An 18,465-nucleotide genomic window follows, 5' to 3' on the forward strand; every position below is an offset into this window, starting at 1 on the left:
GATTAATCCTTCCATGGAAATAAGCGTTGGATCAGAAACGGCTCGGCACAGTATCATTTCGTCAGTGTGATTGTTCGTTAATCAGGTGCTAGAATGAATAAACACTGCCACCTATAATTAGTTACCAGTACTGTGTGTCACTACGCTGCAACAGACTTCTGCTCTTGCACGTCTTCAACTCACATTGGATTTAATTGTTTATGAAAACTAAACAGCTCCTGATTTGTGAATATTAAATTTTTATGCATTTTTAACTTTGTTATAATTTCTTCCAACATACTACACTGCATCTAGTATTTTACCTATTATTTGCTTTCATATTTTTTTTAGCTGTTTTATTTATATTTAATATATCCTTAATTCCTCCCTTCGTATAGTACAAACTATTATTTACATCTTTATATTATGGAACCAGGAATGGTAACATAATGTCTCTTAGCACTTCTACCCCACCTTTTTGCCTTTCACTTTTCCTTATAGGTCCAGAGCAGTGACTCCAGTGGAAGAACTACTGCCGAGAGGGCACTGGTGCAAGAAAGTTTTTTGGGCCTCCTCTAGTGAAAGAGTGGCCAAAAGTCAGATCCCCATCTGTGGAACAACTCCAATGTTGCTATGCCAGCTGGGGATCTACCATTTGCCCATCCTTGTAGGGTTGTATTTGTGAGCAGTGTTTGTGCGTTTGAATGTAAGCAATCATGTTTTTGAGTATATGTGTGCATGTAGGGGTGTATTTGTATGTACTGTTGCCATTAAAATGCAGTGGTGTACTTCCGTGTAGTGTTTGAATGCAGGGGTGTGTTTGTTTGTAGTGATGGCATGTAAATGTAGGTGTGCATTTGTGTGCAGTGTTGGTGTTTCATTGAAGGGGTGTGTTTACATATAACTCTAGTGTTTTAATACAGGTGTATGTTTGTTTGTAATGTTTGTGTTAGATTGCAGGAGTGTGTTTATAAGCAATGCTGACTTTTAAATGCACATGTACATGTGAGTAGTACTGGTGTTTGAGCGAAGGGGTGGTTGTATATAAGTTTAGAGTTTAAATGCAGGGGTGTGTTGTATGTTATGTTTGTGTTAGATTGCAGGAGTGTGTTTAACAGGTTGTGCTGGTGTTTGATTGCTTAAATGCATGCACATACTGCCACATACATACATACATATTTACACAACTATACACATTAACACACATATACACACATAAACACAGTGACACTGATATAGGTACACACCTTGACACATGCACATACCCTGACACTCAGATACACACTGATATATACATACAAATGCAGACATGCACACAGACACACACGCACCCTGACACACAGATACACACACACTGACACGCACACACTCCCTGACACACAGATACACACCCTGGAATGTATACACAGATGCACAACCTGACACACAGGTACATGTGCACTGGCACCCACAGATGCACATCCTGACATGTAAACACATACACAGATGCACACTTACAGATACCACCTTAAAATATCATCAGAGAGCACTATCTGCTGTTTTTATCTCCTTCTCCTGAGAGTTGGACAAACTCCCTGGAGGACAAGCACCAATACATCCTATAAGCGGGGATTATTCCGCTATATGCTTACAAATCCTGAGCTGGCTATAGCTCATCCAAATGTGAGTGTGACATATATATTATTACCACCGATACATTAATTTTATACACTCCGCACGATTGGTCCTCTCTTTTTGTGTTTTTCATATCACGAGACTGTGTGAACCACTACAACAAGAGAAGATACCCCCACAGCGGAATTAGTGACTATATTTATTTTATTATTGGAACTTACCCATTTTTTATTCATAATAATTTTTAAGATTTTTTACTATTTTTATATATATATATATATTTTTTTTTTACTTATTTTCTTCTTTGGCACAACCTTTCTCTCTTTTTACTGCATATTTCACATATAGAGGGTTAGAGGGTTACCCTCTATAAGGTTGCTGCCTGTTCACTATATTATTAGTGCTAACCTCACCTTTTTTTATCTGTTATGCGTAAGACAGCCTGTAACTGTATGTGTGACTGTCTGTAACTGTGTGTTTGACTATATACCTGTAACTGTGTGTGTGAGACAGCTTGTAACTTTGTGTGTAAGACAGCCTGTAACTTTGTGTGTAAGACAGCCTGTAACTTTGTGTGTAAGACAGCCTGTAACTTTGTGTGTAAGACAGCCTGTAACTTTGTGTGTGACTGCCTGTAACTTTGTGTGTGACTGCCTGTAACTTTGTGTGTGACTGCCTGTAACTGTGTGTGTGACTGCCTGTAACTGTGTGTGTGACTGCCTGTAACTGTGTGTGTGACTGCCTGTAACTGTGTGTGTGACTGCCTGTAACTGTGTGTGTGACTGCCTGTAACTGTGTGTGTGACTGCCTGTAACTGTGTGTGTGACTGCCTGTAACTGTGTGTGTGACTGCCTGTAACTGTGTGTGTGACTGCCTGTAACTGTGTGTGTGACTGCCTGTAACTGTGTGTGTGACTGCCTGTAACTGTGTGTGTGACTGCCTGTAACTGTGTGTGTGACTGCCTGTAAATGTGCCTGTGTACGACTATGTGCCTGTGTACGACTATGTGCCTGTGTGCATGTTGCTGTATGTTGACAGTCTTTATGTATAAATGTGTGCATCTGACTATGGGACTGTGTGCATGTGACTGCAAAAATATACACTTGCATTCACACATGGGCCAGCATACATTTTTTAATCTGAATTAGATACCAATCACACACAGCCAAAAAAAAAAGCATCCCAAATGTCACACACAGCCAATACACACATACATCACACACAGCCAATACACACATTACAAATATGACACAGAGCCAACACATAGCATACATATCACATACAAACACCACACACATACACACATCACATCATATTATTGTGGGATTTATTACAGTAAGGCTGTCATATAAAATACACATTACTGGGAAAATGCACATTACCAAGGAGGTGAAGGTAAATAAGGAAAGCCCAGAGCTCCAAAGCAAAATGACTCACAGTATTATGTGACAGCTGCACATAATACTTTGTCTGCCCCTATGTAGTGCCTGGGAATTAGTCTGACACCTCCTTTGGCTGCACACCATGAGAAGCTGTCTACCAAGCTCTAACCAATCAGAGCGGATTACCATGAGAAAGTTCTGACACTGTAAGTGCATGGGCTTGCGATACAGTTACTCATGGTTAGAGGTTCTCAGCACACTGGACCACCAGAGATCAGCATGCCACCTCCCTGCAAGGTAACAGCAGGTAAAGGGGGAGGGGGGAGATGATTTAAAAAAAATATATTAATTTACTAAATCCCTTATCCCTATACATGTATGAGGGTGTATGACCAGGGAAGGACACACTGAAGAATTTTCACATAGGGCACCTAGATTGCCAAGTCCTGGCCTGGACCTGTATATACCATAGAGTGTAGACAATGGGAAGGATTGCAGTATACATTGCTACCGTGCTCAACGAGGGATAAGGATAATATTTTAAAATACCTCTTACCCAGAGTCACCAACAGAGATGAAAATAAAAGCTTGTCAGATGACTGAGTCACAGACGGGAGGAATGGGACAGCCGAGGTAAAAATAACTCAATGATAGGAAAACTAGACAGACAAACATATTAGGGAGGAGAGTCGGAGTTCCTTGAGTGTCTTTCTTCTCATCAAAGCTTCGACCTTATGTATCAGGACTGACCCCAGCAATCTTTAGAAACCCTTTACAGCTAATGTATCCTTCATGCAGCCCCTTAAACAGTGGCAAACACTTTAATTAGCTGACCCCAAAGAGAACATCGACATTGTATTAAATAGCTGGTTTTGTTAGCAGCTTGAGTCTACTGTTAAAGAGCTACTCACCATTAAAAATAACTTGGGTTCTTCAATGCAAACAAAAGTTATTTTTAAAATTAACTGTGAAGTTTTTGAAACACTGTACATTTTGAGATACATGACATCTTTTCTGATGACCAGACAGCTTGTTTCAAGGCGAAAGCATATGGAGATCTGGTCAATGACAGCCTTTCACTGCTCATTCAGATGCACAGCTACGCCAAAAATTATTAGATCTCAACACATATATACATATACACATATACACATATACACATATATTTACAGTTTCTCTCACTACACGAGCAGGGAGAGAACACACAGTGACAACAGCTCTCTCAGTGGATTAGCTAAAGGTTGAATGGCAACAGTTAAGGCCATCATATTCAGAAAAACAAAACGATGTGTATCTCAAAATAGTATGTCATTTAGTTTCTCAAGTTTATTCTTTATGTCCAGGATATTCACTACAGTTAGAAAGGCATCTCTGCTTCAAGTTCAGCCACTTAACCTTACGTTTGAAATAAATGTTGTAGTCACTTTGAATTCCTGATGCTTTTCACTTTAGTGAATAACTGTGTGAATCTTAAAGCAAACAAACAAACACAAAGTGAATTTTTTGAGTATTTTGTTGTCCCTCTATAAAGGCACGATGAAGCGTACTATGCGTTATCACTCAACTCCATGCAAGATGCTTGTGTGAAGGTAGTGGGGACAGTGTAGGAGGGGACCCTTTTATTTACGATAACGTACCCATAAATAACTTGAAGCAAGATGTAAGTAGTGACAACAGGACACAGCTTTATTTAAACCAATAAATATTATTAATATTTATTTAAACCAATAAATATTATTAATATTACCTATAAATATAATATATCCAGTAAACAGCTCATCAGTGGACTGTTGTCAACCATCTACATTAACATGGGTGCCTGTCCTCACACCACAACTGTCCTTCCAATACCATCCATGCTAACCACTGGACTGCCTTTGTCTCAGTGGGTATGTCCTTTAGCCCATACCTTAATAACAAAGTATTTAACCAGGAAAGGTACCAGAGATTACTCTGGTTTTCAAGTATGTTATCTTAGCCCACCAACCAGGGGTTGTTACCTTAGCCCACCATCCAGGGGTTGTTACTATTGCCAAATTCAATGGTATTAATTTTATCTACCTCAGAAGGAGGAAGGGCTGAGTCAATCCTGCTGGTATTTGAACCTGTGACCCAAGGGTTGAACAGACTCTACTGATGATGCATTAGCCCACTGAGCTATCTCACCGGCGATGACCTTATCTGCCTGCTCTTACAAAAAAAGAAAATTAGCACACACAGATTTCACCTAAACATAACTGGGGAGGGAAGTAGGAAGCTGTGCCGAAGCCGGATAATTAAGATGGCTGGGGATAAAAAGGAACTGGCTTCCTATATATATGGCCACCCCACTTAGCCTACAGCTCCTTCCCCCACAACAGGTCTTTCCTTCCTGGAACATTTCTACACTGCCCCCCACTCACACATGTCCCTATTCCCGGCTAGCTCTATGATCTGCCTCCTCAGGGTCTGAAAGGGTTGCCCTCTATGTTCTCTAACTGCTCTTGTGAAAGATACTAGATTTCACTAAAAATAAAATTACAATTTCTATTGAAAGTTATGTGAAATTTGGTGACTCTTCAAATGTACATTTGGATATTGCATGTTTTTAAGAAGTTAGCTATTCACAAGCAAGTTATTATTTACCCCACAAGAGTCATAACAATCAGACAATTGCACAGAATTGAGCTATTTTGGCAGACAACTTTGTATTGTCTAGTCTTTCCTCAATGGTTCTTGGTTGTCTATTTATTATGCCTGTTCCCACCTCCTATAACCTGTGATCCAGTAACAGAACTTTATTTAGTCTACCTCAAAACAAAAAGAAAGCCGCCCGATCCTCCTTCTCCTACAGAGCACCGCAATTATGGAACGACCTCCCGCACACTTTAAAATCTTCCCCAAGCCTAAAATCCTTTAAGAGATCCCTCTCTACATACCTCAAAACAGAATGCACCTGTCATGGTTGATTATATATTTCTTACCTGTCCTATGTTAAATTTTGTATATATTGTGTATTAATATTGTTTTTGTATTTTATTGTACCCTAATGTATCAATGCAATGTTTTGTGGACCCAGGACATACTTCAAAATTAGAGAGAAATCTCAATGTATCTTTCCTTGTAAAATATTTTATAAATAAATATGCATCCATTTAATACACAAAATGTGACAATTATGGGGGCGGAGCCGAACCAGCTAACGGACAAGTCGCATGATGCGTGAGCTCCTGCAGGGAACCCCAAAAACCGAGTACAACCTAATTCTAACAGATGGAAATTAACCACAACCGGGCTCAGTGCGCGGAGGAAGTGCCCACCTGTCAGGGATCTTACCTGGAGTGGGAGTCCGGCAGGCAGAGTTAAGGCACCCTTTGCAATTCGGCACAGACCAAGGGGACTCAGGACAGAAATCCCCAAGGGTGTGACACAGTGCACTGGGGCTGAAATAACCAGTGCTTCCAGGAACGCAGTACAGACAAGGGAAATCCAGAAGAGTAGTCAGTAACAGAATCAGAAGTCAGGGCTGGCGGCAATCAGGTGAAAACAGTAGACGAGCAGGAGATCAAAACCAGGAGTCAGATGAACAGCAGTGAAACCAAACGGAACAGGAAACACAATCTGACAACGAGGACCAGACTTGCGAGGTTTAAATAGGGAGTCTCAAGCAATGATCATGGAACCAGGAACAGGTGTGCAAATCCCAGGCAAACAGGCTCAGGCTACAGGATACCAAGGACATGTAGAAACAGTCAAAGATGCGTGGAGCCCAATGTAAGGATCCTGACTGGGATGCAGGCAACTCAGGTTCGATCCCAGCCAAACCCAAATACACAATATTGTGTAAAACCCAATGATGATCCTGACATTACCCCCCCTTCAAAGACGCCATAGGCGAGAAGAGGAAGGCAAGTATGACCCAGGAGGTTACTTTTTAGTTTTCTTGGTTTTAGTAGTACCTGTAGGAGTGGAGGTCATAGCTCTTAGGGCCTTTTCAAAAACTTCCAAGTGCTCCTTCCGGACTAGAGTCCCATTAGAGGCATAGGTACAACCAGCAGGAGGGATTTCCTTGATAGGACTTGTAGTGGTTGTGGTGCTTGCCTTCCTAGAAGCAGACTCTTTAGTGGAAATAGCGATCTCGGGTTCTTTCGTAACTGATTCCAGCACATCCTCAGGAGCAACAACTGTAGAAGACGGAGGATTGTTCAAAGTGGTCAAGCAAGGACAGGCAGCATGTTGGCAGACAGGTCTCATAGGATATGCCGGAGTAGTACCCAGACGGAGAACCCGAGGCCTAGAAGGACGAATGGGACAAAATGAGATTAAATGCCCTCTCTCCCCACAGTAAAAACACAGTCCATGCGCCACCCTTCTTGCCCTTTCTTGAGATGACTGACGGCACCTAACCAGTCCAATCTCCATGGGTTCTTCTGCCTCGCTGCCAGATGTATAGGATGTTTCAGGCATTTCAGGAGACTTGGGAGTGGTAGGGTTAGTAGTAACATCAGTCCGAGTGAAAGGAGTAGTGTAAACCACAATATTGTGTAAAACCCAATGATGATCCTGACACCACCGACCTGTCGGTACCATTTCTGGCACCTAACCCGCCCGGGAACCGCAGCGGCAACGTGAGGCCTAGCGGAGGCATGGGGGTTGGATGGCCACCTTCCCGCCAGACGCCGACTGCATCAAGAGTAAAGATCAAACTCACACCCCCCTCCATGGACCGATGGGGGATATCTCGATCCCCACCAGACTGGGTGCTCCTACCTACGAGAAACAAGCGCGTCAACCTCCCAACACAAAATGGAGACGGGGGCCCCAAGATGGTGGACCATCCTGACACACAAGTGTCGGATAAGCGATGGCGCCAAACTACCACAGCAGCAACTCAAGTAGGCAAGAGAGACTCTATTGATATAATCTTCGATTGCTTTTGGGCAAAATTGGAGGCATACATGCAGTCAGAAACCCCAAGCTACAAAAAGGCCGCAAGGGCCGGAGCCGAAGGCGGACAGAGGACTGGGGACACTCACCAGGGCAACTCCATGACCCACGCACCATCTTCCCACACCCAGAGCCCTCCCAGGCTGAGAGCAAAGAAGGGTATAACCCTGAGGTGCCGGCCACACTGGCGGAGAGCAGCACGGCGATCAAGTCAGCGACTGGATACAGCTCACCGCACCACCCCGCAAGGGGCGACCCTGGGCCGCGTTGGCTCCCAGGCTCATGGCCTACAAGCACCATCTCTCTCACAGCTCTGGGGCAAGGGAGGATTCCCACCCCCAAAATGCCAAGGCTCCGACATAAAGCGAACAAAGCTAGGTAGAAGACCCAAACAGGGCAAGCACCTGACCTCCAACGAGCAATGGAGAAGCAGCAACGACACAGCACTCCCGGCGCGCGATGGAAGAGGAGGCCATGCGGCATATCAAATCTACACAGACACAGACCCTCATGGCCTGAGCACACGGAGGTACACCGGTCGATCACCGATTCACAGATCCGAGCCAACCCGGAGGCAGAGCCGACCCCTGACACGGACCGTCCAGAAGGCGGAGGGGGACGCTCTGCCATGCCACAACACAGTTTACCCAAAGAGACATACCAGAGGCATCGGCTGAGAACAGCGGCCATACAGGCCCCAAAACACAGCCGGTCTTTTTCATACAAGACTTATATTGCCGGACACTCAGAGATACATCTGCACCTACGCACGTAACTATTCACAATCCACTACATAGCCCTACAGGGGTAGCGGGTCAAACACACTCATATTGTTCACAGTTTTGGCCGCTTTTTACACCCCCCTCTCTATTAACAAAACATCGCCCTCCCATACTATCTTAGCAAGACCCTAGGCCTCGCATACTACACTGCACTATGTCTGATATGGGCACTCTATTAACACACAAAGCACACAGAGAGGATCCTAAAATGTCACGTAGCTGCCTTGAAGCCTAATAAGTCTCCCACCCTATTTCCCGTTGTCGACCTGTGCCCACAACTACAGCATGAACCCTTATGACCACAGAGAACGGGGGCCCAACTGCTGCATGTATAAACCAGCATGCTACTCAAGATTAATCAATATTAATTAATGCTTATGTAATCTTATGAATAGCGTGGTTATCTCTATTTTGTCTGATCTACACAAACTTCGTTCACATTCAATCAAAGCTCGCTCGTGATTAAGCTAATTAGAAATCTACTAATATTGTTGAATTGTTGAATAGTTCATTGTCATTTGTGTGGACGATTGTTAGCGTACTTGTCTTACTCTTAGCAAAGCAACATCTTTACTAAAACTATTGACTCAAAGCATGGTTTCATACTATAATATAAAAAATTTGCTGTTTTACATGCCACAATATGTACCGTTTTGTTACCACTTGCAACTGCCGTCGTGGCTTTGCAGGCCTGTTTGTTACTTCAAGCACACGAAAAATAAAGAATAAAAAAAAAAAAAATGTGACAATTATGTAGCAGTTTGCACATAGAAACATAGAAACATAGAATGTGACGGCAGATAAGAACCATTCGGCCCATCTAGTCTGCCCAGTTTTCTAAATACTTTCATTAGTCCCTGGCCTTATCTTATAGTTAGGATAGCCTTATGCCTATCCCACGCATGCTTAAACTCCTTTACTGTGTTAACCTCTACCACTTCAGCTGGAAGGCTATTCCGTGCATCCACTACCCTCTCAGTAAAGTAATACTTCCTGATATTATTTTTAAACCTTTGTCCCTCTAATTTAAGACTATGTCCTCTTGTTGTGGTAGTTTTTCTTCTTTTAAATATAGTCTCCTCCTTTACTGTGTTGATTCCCTTTATGTATTTAAATGTTTCTATCATACCCCCCCTGTCTCGTCTTTCCACCAAGCTATACATGTTAAGATCCTTTAACCTTTCCTGGTAAGTTTTATCCTGCAATCCATGAACCAGTTTAGTAGCCCTTCTTTGAACTCTCTCTAAGGTATCAATATCCTTCTGCAGATAGGGTCTCCAGTACTGTGTACAGTACTCCAAGTGAGGTCTCACCAGTGTTATGTACAATGGCATGAGCACTTCCCTCTTTCTACTGCTAATACCTCTCCCTATACAACCAAGCATTCTGCTAGCATTTCCTGCTGCTCTATTACATTGTCTGCCTACCTTTAAGTCATCAGAAATAATCACCCCTAAATCCCTTTCCTCAGATGTTGAGGTTAGGACTCTATCAAATATTCTGTACTCTGCCCTTGGGTTTTTACGTCCAAGATGCATTATCTTGCACTTATCCACATTAAATGTCAGTTGCCACAACTCTGACCATTTTTCTAGTTTACCTAAATCATTTTCCATTTGGCTTATCCCTCCTGGAACATCAACCCTGTTACATATCTTAGTATCATCCGCAAAAAGACACACCTTACCATCAAGACCTTCTGCAATATCACTAATAAAAATATTAAAGAGAATGGGTCCAAGTACAGATCCCTGAGGTACCCCACTGGTGACAAGCCCAAGCTTCGAATATACTCCATTGACTACAACCCTCTGTTGCCTGTCACTCAGCCACTGCCTTACCCATTCTTCAATATTGGAATCCAAACTCAAAGATTGTAGTTTATTGATAAGCCTTTCAATGTGCAACAGTGTCAAAAGCCTTACTGAAATCTAGGTAAGCAATGTCTACTGCACCACCCTGATCTATAATTTTAGTTACCCAATCAAAAAAATCAATAAGATTAGTTTGGCATGATCTCCCTGAAGTAAACCCATGTTGCCTCTGATCTTGAAATCCATGTGTTTTTAGATGTTCAACAATCCTATCCTTTAACATGGTTTCCATCACTTTCCCCACTACTGAAGTAAGGCTTACTGGCCTATAGTTGCCCGACTCCTCCCTATTACCTTTCTTGTGAATGGACACAACATTCGCTAACTTCCAATCTTCTGGGACTACTCCTGTTATCAATGATTGGTTAAATAAATCTGTTAATGGTTTTGCTAGTAGACCACTAAGCTCTTTTAATAGCTTTGGGTGTATTCCATCAGGTCCCATTGACTTATTTGTCTTTACTTTTGAGAGTTGAAATAGAACCTCTTCCTCTGTAAACTCACGTGTAATAAATGACTAATTTATCCTTTTTCTTAACTGAGGTCCCTTTCCTTCAGTTTCATCTGTAAATACCAAACAAAAATATTCATTGAAGCAGTCAGCTAGACCTTTATCCTCATCTACATACCTTCCTTCTTTTGTTTTTAATCTAACTAATCCTTGTTTTACTTTTCTTTTCTCATTTATGTATCTAGAAAAGTTTTGTCCCCCTTGTTTACTGACTGTGCTATTTTCTCTTCTGTGTGTGCTTTGGAAGCTCTTATAACTTGCTTAGCCTCTTTCTGCCTAATCTTATAGGTCATTCTGTCTTCCTCACTCTGGTTTTTTTTATAATTACTAAATGCTAACTTCTTGTTTTTTACTATTTTGGCCACATCTGCGGAGTACCACAGTGGTTTCTTGAATTTTTTGCTTTTACTGACAAGCCTAATGCAATTTTCTGTTGCCTTCAGTAGTGCAACTTTTAAATAATCCCATTTCTTTTGGACTCCATTTAAATTGCTCCAGTCTAATAATGACTCTTTTACACATATTCTAATTTTAGAAAAGTCTGTTTTTCTAAAGTCTAAAACTTTTGTTTTTGTGTGGTTTGACTCAGTCACTGTTCTTATATTAAACCACACTGACTGATGATCACTGGATCCTAAACTTTCACCTACAGTAATATCGGATACCAAATCTCCATTTGTTAACACTAAATCTAGTATGGCCTCTTTACGAGTTGGCTCCTCAACGACTTGTTTTAGAGACAATCCCAGTAGGGAGTTTAGAATATGTGTGCTCCTGGCACAAGTAGCTATTTTTTTTTTTCCAATTCACATCAGGAAGATTAAAGTCACCCATGATGATAACTTCCCCCTTCATTGTCATTTTAGCTATTTCTTCAACTAGTAGATTATCTAACTCTTCAATTTGTCCTGGGGGCCTATAAATCACACCTACACGAGTTACTGTGTGATTACCAAATTTAACGTAACCCAAACAGACTCTATGTTCACCTCACTAACCTTTATTAGGCTCGATTTTATGCTATTCTTTACATACAGGGCCACCCCTCCCCCTTTCTTGCCTTCCCTGTCTTTTCTATATAAAGAGTACCCTTTCTTACTAAATTGCACCTTTCTTGCTAAATTGCCTGATAAACTAAGACCTATTTTTAATTTTAGAAACTCCAAGTAATATTTTATTAAACTGTCACGTTAAGCTGGAAGCATGTTTTGGAAGCCATTGTGCAATATATTTGACACTCAGAAGTTCAACATGCTCGTTAGAATACATTCTTCTCAACAGCTTTTTAATTTTTGGGGGTGAACAGCCTGTGAAGTCTTCCCCAACAATTTTATTGTCTGACAAATTACAATTTAAATTTGATTTCCCGCAGAGAACATTCCAAGGGATCTCATGACATTACGTGATTACTGCATTTACATGCGTTCTGCCAGAAAGAGTCTGTCTCCAAGATCCTGTTTAAAAATATATATACGTCATTTTCTTAAATTACATTATTCTGACACCCTGTTCATCTGAGTTAATTATTGCTTTATAAAGAAAGGCCTTTTTTTTGTAGGTATTTTTTTTTTTCTTCCACATAGAATGCTTCTCTGCGTGCAGAATGTGTTAAAACACTCTGGGTTTGTCTTGGGAAAGGATCAATTTTCGGAGTTTAATAATGTAACCTAGTTCATCCATCCCCGCAGCTATAAATTACACAGCAGTAAATATTTTGCATGTGATATCACTTGTTAAAGAGACCAGCGCTTTTGTGTTAATAGGAATTGATGCTATTTCTATTTCAATCATATCGCTTTAATCTATCTGCAAGGTAACCATTCAATTCAGTGCAGGGTTTCAATTCTGTCCATCTGTAAGGTTACTATTTCTTAATGATGTTATTTCTGGAGAGACTGGTACAGTCTGCTAAATAACTGCAGAGGTCTCGTACCCCTAACCAAACAGTATAATGTGGCACATATTTAGCCTGTGCCAAAGTAAACCTTTGTTGGATGGCTGGTTAATTTCCTGGTTGTTAAGGAAGTGGCAGATGAATGTTGGAATTAAGGATTCGGAAGAATGTCAGAGAGTGCTATTCATGATTCGAGCTTCAATGTAGTTTGCGATGGGTTGTTAGTTCTCCAAAATCACTATACTGTTCCCTTATGCTTAAATCACAATCACAAATAGGAATCTACAAAGGAAATCTTCGGGATGAAGCAAGAAACGGATCCTAATTACATGTCCTTCCATGAAAACAACCTGGTTGTAAAACATGAAAGAAATTGTGTTGGCTACAAATAATAACATATTTATAATACATACGGTAAACACATTTTTAAATATGATACAGTTATAAAACTTCCAATTTTCTCTATCAAACGGATCAATACAGGAAGTGCTTCTAAGTAGTAGGCCACCCATACCTTTTATGAATGTTCATCTTTTTACTTTTTGTTCATTATTTTTTTTTTCTGTCATCTACACCTCGTAGCAGAGCACAGTGCTTCCCAAAGACAAGCACTGGGGAGTTAGAGAAATGTTATCCAAAGACAAGCTCTGGGGCTATAGATAAAGACAAAGACTGGGCCATAGATAAACACCATCCAAAGATAAAGACTGGGCCATAGATAAACACTATCCAAAGACAAAGACTGGGCCATAGATAAACACTATCCAAAGACAAAGACTGGGCCATAGATAAACACTATCCAAAGACAAAGACTGGGCCATAGATAAACACTATCCAAAGATAAAGACTGGGCCATAGATAAACACTATCCAAAGACAAAGACTGGGCCATAGATAAACACTATTAATTGAGAAAGACTAGGTCATAGAGATGCACTCATCAAGGACAAGCCCCTGGGACATTAAAGGTGCACTCATCTAAGGCAAGCCCTGTGACTATAAAGATGCAAACTTCAAAGACAAGCCCTGTGGACAATGGAGATGCATTCCACAAAGACAAGCCTTGCCACCATAGAGACACACTCCTCAAACACATGCCCTTAAACCATATAGATGCACTTTTTAAAGACAAGTCCCGGGGCCCTAGAGATGCATTCCTCAAAGACAAGCACTAGGACCATAGAGATACATTTCCTAACAATAAGCTCCTGGGACCAAAGAGACACACTTCACAAAGACAAGCCCCTGGAACCATAGAGATGCATTGCACAAAACCAAAACCCCTGGGATCATAGAGATGTTTTTTTCCAAAGACAAGCCCTTGGGACTATACAGGGAGTGCAGAATTATTAGGCAAGTTGTATTTTTGAGGATTAATTTTATTATTGAACAACAACCATGTTCTCAATGAACCCAAAAAACTCATTAATATCAAAGCTGAATATTTTTGGAAGTAGTTTTTAGTTTGTTTTTAGTTATAGCTATTTTAGGGGGATATCTGTGTGTGCAGGTGACTATTACTGTGCATAATTATTAGGCAACTTAACAAAAAACAAATATATACCCATTTCAATTATTTATTTTTACCAGTGAAACCAATATAACATCTCAACATTCACAAATATACATTTCTGACATTCAAAAACATAACAAAAACAAATCAGTGACCAATATAGCCACCTTTCTTTGCAAGGACACTCAAAAGCCTGCCATCCATGGATTCTGTCAGTGTTTTGATCTGTTCACCATCAACATTGCGTGCAGCAGCAACCACAGCCTCCCAGACACTGTTCAGAGAGGTGTACTGTTTTCCCTCCTTGTAAATCTCACATTTGATGATGGACCACAGGTTCTCAATGGGGTTCAGATCAGGTGAACAAGGAGGCCATGTCATTAGATTTTCTTCTTTTATAGCCTTTCTTGCCAGCCACGCTGTGGAGTACTTGGACGCGTGTGATGGAGCATTGTCCTGCATGAAAATCATGTTTTTCTTGAAGGATGCAGACTTCTTCCTGTACCACTGCTTGAAGAAGGTGTCTTCCAGAAACTGGGAGTTGAGCTTGACTCCATCCTCAACCCGAAAAGGCCCCACAAGCTCATCTTTGATGATACCAGCCCAAACCAGTACTCCACCTCCACCTTGCTGGCGTCTGAGTCGGACTGGAGCTCTCTGCCCTTTACCAATCCATCCATCTGGCCCATCAAGACTCACTCTCATTTCATCAGTCCATAAAACCTTAGAAAAATCAGTCTTGAGATATTTCTTGGCCCAGTCTTGACGTTTCAGCTTGTGTGTCTTGTTCAGTGGTGGTCGTCTTTCAGCCTTTCTTACCTTGGCCATGTCTCTGAGTATTGCACACCTTGTGCTTTTGGGCACTCCAGTGATGTTGCAGCTCTGAAATATGGCCAAACTGGTGGCAAGTGGCATCTTGGCAGCTGCACGCTTGACTTTTCTCAGTTCATGGGCAGTTATTTTGCGCCTTGGTTTCTCCACACGCTTCTTGCGACCCTGTTGACTATTTTGAATGAAACGCTTGATTGTTCGATGATCACGCTTCAGAAGCTTTGCAATTTTAAGAGGGCTGCATCCCTCTGCAAGATATCTCACTATTTTTAACTTTTCTGAGCCTGTCAAGTCCTTCTTTTGACCCATTTTGCCAAAGGAAAGGAGGTTGCCTAATAATTATGCACACCTGATATAGGGTGTTGATGTCATTAGACCACACCCCTTCTCATTACAGAGATGCACATCACCTAATATGCTTAATTGGTAGTAGGCTTTCGAGCCTATACAGCTTGGAGTAAGACAACATGCATAAAGAGGATAATGTGGTCAAAATACTCATTTGCCTAATAATTCTGCACGCAGTGTAGAGATGCACTCTACAAAGACAAGCCCCTGAGAACATACACTGTGTGCAGAATTATTAGGCAAATGAGTATTTTGACCACATCATCCTCTTTATGCATGTTGTCTTACTCCAAGCTGTATAGGCTCGAAAGCCTACTACCAATTAAGCATATTAGGTGATGTGCATCTCTGTAATGAAAAGGGGTGTGGTCTAATGACATCAACACCCTATATCAGGTGTGCATAATTATTAGGCAACTTCCTTTCCTTTGGCAAAATGGGTCAAAAGAAGGACTTGACAGGCGCAGAAAAGTCAAAAATAGTGAGATATCTTGCAGAGGGATGCAGCACTCTTAAAATTGCAAAGCTTCTGAAGCGTGATCATCGAACAATCAAGCGTTTCATTCAAAATAGTCAACAGGGTCGCAAGAAGCGTGTGGAGAAACCAAGGCGCAAAATAACTGCCCATGAACTGAGAAAAGTCAAGCGTGCAGCTGCCAAGATGCCACTTGCCACCAGTTTGGCCATATTTCAGAGCTGCAACATCACTGGAGTGCCCAAAAGCACAAGGTGTGCAATACTCAGAGACATGGCCAAGGTAAGAAAGGCTGAAAGACGACCACCACTGAACAAGACACACAAGCTGAAACGTCAAGACTGGGCCAAGAAATATCTCAAGACTGATTTTTCTAAGGTTTTATGGACTGATGAAATGAGAGTGAGTCTTGATGGGCCAGATGGATGGATTGGTAAAGGGCAGAGAGCTCCAGTCTGACTCAGACGCCAGCAAGGTGGAGGTGGAGTACTGGTTTGGGCTGGTATCATCAAAGATGAGCTTGTGGGGCCTTTTCGGGTTGAGGATGGAGTCAAGCTCAACTCCCAGTTTCTGGAAGACACCTTCTTCAAGCAGTGGTACAGGAAGAAGTCTGCATCCTTCAAGAAAAACATGATTTTCATGCAGGACAATGCTCCATCACATGCGTCCAAGTACTCCACAGCGTGGCTGGCAAGAAAGGGTATAAAAGAAGAAAATCTAATAACATGGCCTCCTTGTTCACCTGATCTGAACCCCATTGAGAACCTGTGGTCCATCATCAAATGTGAGATTTACAAGGAGGGAAAACAGTACACCTCTCTGAACAGTGTCTGGGAGGCTGTGGTTGCTGCTGCACGCAATGTTGATGGTGATCAGATCAAAACACTGACAGAATCCATGGATGGCAGGCTTGTGAGTGTCCTTGCAAAGAAAGGTGGCTATATTGGTCACTGATTTGTTTTTGTTATGTTTTTGAATGTCAGAAATGTATATTTGTGAATGTTGAGATGTTATATTGGTTTCACTGGTAAAAATAAATAATTGAAATGGGTATATATTTGTTTTTTGTTAAGTTGCCTAATAATTATGCACAGTAATAGTCACCTGCACACACAGATATCCCCCTAAAATAGCTATAACTAAAACAAACTAAAAACTACTTCCAAAAATATTCAGCTTTGATATTAATGAGTTTTTTGGGTTCATTGAGAACATGGTTGTTGTTCAATAATAAAATTAATCCTCAAAAATACAACTTGCCTAATAATTCTGCACTCCCTGTAGAGATGCACTGCACACAGATAAGCCCCTGGACCATAGAGATGCATTTTCTGAAGACAAGCCCTGGGACCATGGAGGCGTAAACTTAAAAATGTCAATTATAACACTGACAATACAGAATGTAATTGCGAGAAATTGTTGCATTCTTGGATACATTATGTAACGTGAAGGGTGTCACTAACATGTGTATACAGCAGTGACAGTAAATGACATTATTTATATCATTATTCATTTTGATAGTACTAGCTAAGTCCACAGAGCTAGCTGCATTAAAGAAGAGCTGTCATATCAGAGTATGTATTCAGCCCAGTAAACTCTATATTCACCATGGTGAGTTGGGGAGCATAGGAAAAAATGCATGTATTGCTGATCCCTCTCTGAAAGACTGGCGCTGCCATCTTGCCCATGCATCAAGTGCCAGGCTCTGCTGGCAATGCTTTACATTCAATTAAATGACAGTGACTGCCAGAGGGAGTCGAGCTGATACAGTATCAAAGCACATTACACATTACATGATCCACTGTATTAAAAATATACATTTTACCGGTGCAGAAGGAACTGCTGTAGAATGGTCATGGCTTTAGAGGATTAGTGGAGAACTAGGGGTTCAAGCCCAGGTAATTAGATAACATAAGGGGATTGTAGAGCTACCTGAACCCTCCCATGTTCTGGATCTACTAGCAGCCGGGAATTCCAACCAAATAACCATTTCTGTGCCAGATGGATGAGAAAAGGATATGTGGGTGGAGATACCTGGGACCTAGCCGTGGTTCCTTAGTGTTCTTGTACCTAAAACGTCATACGCTTGTTAAAATTCTGCAAAAAAAAATCCTAAAAAAATTATGAAACCTGCTCCAGCTCGTATTTATGTTTTTAGCAGAAAATTATAGAAGGGATACACAGTGTTTTTTAATTCTTAGAAGCAAGAGCAAAAAACAGAGTTGGATTGCATCGCTTTTATGTCATGCCTCTGAAAAACAGACATGTGAAAAAAAAAATAAAGCGGATGTTATTTAGGGTGGAGTTTTTTCATTTTTCATATCTTTGTTTTACTTG

The sequence above is a fragment of the Pelobates fuscus genome, chromosome 8 (assembly GCF_036172605.1).
Source record: "Pelobates fuscus isolate aPelFus1 chromosome 8, aPelFus1.pri, whole genome shotgun sequence".
Classification (NCBI taxonomy): domain Eukaryota; kingdom Metazoa; phylum Chordata; class Amphibia; order Anura; family Pelobatidae; genus Pelobates; species Pelobates fuscus.